This window comes from Atta colombica, unplaced genomic scaffold (genome assembly GCF_001594045.1).
Source record: "Atta colombica isolate Treedump-2 unplaced genomic scaffold, Acol1.0 scaffold73, whole genome shotgun sequence".
NCBI classification, from domain to species: Eukaryota; Metazoa; Arthropoda; class Insecta; order Hymenoptera; family Formicidae; genus Atta; species Atta colombica.
In genome coordinates this window covers 462355-465247 of record NW_017259565.1, presented here as the reverse complement: position 1 = coordinate 465247, position 2893 = coordinate 462355, and the positions used below count along the sequence as shown (strand labels likewise).

The 2893-nt window shown below is 25.8% G+C and overlaps 1 protein-coding gene across 1 annotated transcript in view; it reads right to left on the bottom strand.

The window, feature by feature from the left end:
* LOC108692489 overlaps window positions 1-2893 on the bottom strand; it is a 37033-nt gene that overhangs the window by 31867 nt on the left and 2273 nt on the right. The gene's annotated exons all lie outside the window — the stretch shown is intronic.

Here is a 2893-nt window from a genome sequence, read left to right as displayed (position 1 = left end):
TGTATTATAACATATATATATTATATATATTACACAATACAACTCACATTCTCTCCCATGAAAAAATCAAAGAAATTCTGAAAATAGATAAAAAAAATATCCGTGTCTTCACGTTTTACTCAAATCGTTTTTATGCAGTCATTTATTGTATTTGCTTCATATTGACTTTTTACAGTTGTTTTAAACTATATAATTTTTTAAAATAAATAACTGACGTTTTTGCATGAAATTATGCGATGAATCCGAATACCAAAAAAAAACAACTGAGAATTATTTTTTTTCATTTTGTATAATAATAATACAATTATAATTATAATTATTATAAGAATCTTGGTCGTTTGATTTATCGTTTGTATGATTCCAGTTTTGTATCACGAACAATAGACCAACAGTATTCACTAAGCATGTGTCTGATGTCTTTTCCTTTGAAGCGTTTCTCAATGATCGCAATGTCTTGGTGAAAGCGTTCACCATGTTCATCACTGAATCACTCAAATTTGGTGGAAAAAAATCCAAATGATTGTGAAGAAAGTGTATTCTGAGTGATACATGTTAACTTTCAGTGCATGAAAAGTCGAAATCATTTCAGCAACAATTTTTTTTGTAATTATCGGCTCTTTTATTGACCACAAAATTTTCAATAATGTCGAAGTAAGTCAGTACCATGACATGTATGTTTTCCTAACATCTATTATATTATAATATTTTCAGAAAACCTGTGCTGTACAGTATTATAAAAAAACATTTGATGATACTTAAAAACGTTAAGGTCTTATGATCTGGTAAAACACACGCCAAGACACAGGTTTTTTTTTATATCTACTTTCAGAATTTCTTTGATTTTTTCATGGGAGAAAAAAAATCGATTTTTGTCATACTATGTTATTTATATTTATATAATATTTATATTCATAACCATTATTTAGCGCAAAGTCGATATTCATATATTTATGTCATGAGAAAAAACTTAATAATTGATAATATAACGTATAGAGCAACGTGTATGAAGTTGGCATCGCACTTTTCGAATTTTTCTTGATACTACATTTTGTACTGATTTGAGTCATAAAAAAAATCAATAGCTCAAACAAAAATTGCAAAAAAAAAGAATAATAAATATTCACTAGCTCTTTTTTGTAATTAAATTAATTCATCTTTTTTCTAAATTGACATTAACTTGTGCCGTTGGAAAAATTTCATTATCTCATTTCGATTCGACAAAAAAAATTCACAAATAGAGAAATACATATATAATATGTAAATTACACTGCAAATATAAAATTTCTTAAGTTACGGCTTAAATTTAAATATAAAATAAAAACAAGAGATAATTATTTCGATAAATTTTTGAAAAATGAATCAGAATGAATAAAAATTTTACATTTTCAAATTTTGTTTAATTGTGCTGAATTGTGCTATTTCGATAAGTTTTTGAAAAATCAGAATGAATAGAAAAGATCAGAATGAATAAAAATTTTATATTTTCAAATTTTGTTTAAAAATTTTGTGCTGAATATAAAAATGGATGGATGGAAAAATGGATAAAAAACTATGCTCCTCCCTGACAGTAAATAATCGTAAAAAGTGATAAAAGGCATAGGAAATGTTTTATTCAACGCGCATACGTAGTTTATTTTCACTTATGCCTTTTTTATCACTTTTTATGATTATTTATTGACTGTCAGGGAGAATAAGCATAGTTTTCATCCATTTTTACAAATGTTTCATCATTTTCATTTTGTTTTATCCAAATTGTCTTTATTTATAAATGGCACGTAATAAAAATTAACGTATCATTTCTCGCTTCTGACGTTATGATTTAATATAGTGGTGACTACTCAGGAGCCTTAATGACAAAACTTCCTTATAGGAAGAAGATATTGAAATTTTTCTGACGACACAACACAGCATAAATTAATGCCAATTTAGAAAAAAGAATTTTAACTTAAACACAAACAAGTGCGGAGTCAGCAAAATTTGTTATTCACTTTTTCCAATTTTTGTTGAGTTACCGAATTTTTATTTGTAGCATAAGTCAGCACAAATGTAGCACAATATAGCATAATGAAGAAAAATATGAGATTCGAAAAATGTGGGTCAGCAAAAATTAGATTTTATTTTTTGAAAAACGCTTCATGTTATTAAGTTGCAATTTGCGGCACAAACATAGCACAATGCAGCACAATTAAAAAAATATAAAATTATATATTATAAAAATAAAAAATTCAAAAAGTACAACTTCACACACGTTATACAACAAATATGTTAAAAAAACACAAGGTAATTACCAGAATTGAGTACATTATTTTATAAAATAATGCATTATCATTACTGTTATTTTTGTAAAAAGTACCATTACTACAGTATAAGGAACAATTCGTTACTTTTCTTTGTCACTTTTTTATGATATTAAAATAAGAGATTTAAAGATTTAATAATTATTATTTACAGAAATGCGCCGGATATCTGGGAAATATTCAGCATTTCCGACACTTTTTTATTATTCGTCTAAATAAGTGGATATCATTGGTATTTGATAATATATCCTGTTGAAATTTTATATTGATTTGCGTCATTAATACAGAATTTTTATTCTTTTCAGCTAAATTGCTAATATAAATTTTTCCTTCTTTTTTTTTCACGTTGAGAAAATAAAGAAAATAATTATCGCTATTTATCCTTTTTTTTAAACCTTTTTCCAGATATCCGGCAGGATATCCGATAATGCCCTATCGAATATTCGAAAAGAATTTGACAATTTAACAATTCTTTATAATATTTCCAGTCAATTATTAAATAATTAAGGATGCACTATTATTAAATAATTAAATAATTAAGGATCATAAAATTACCAAATACTAGATATCGGATAGTTTTACGATCTGATGCATCC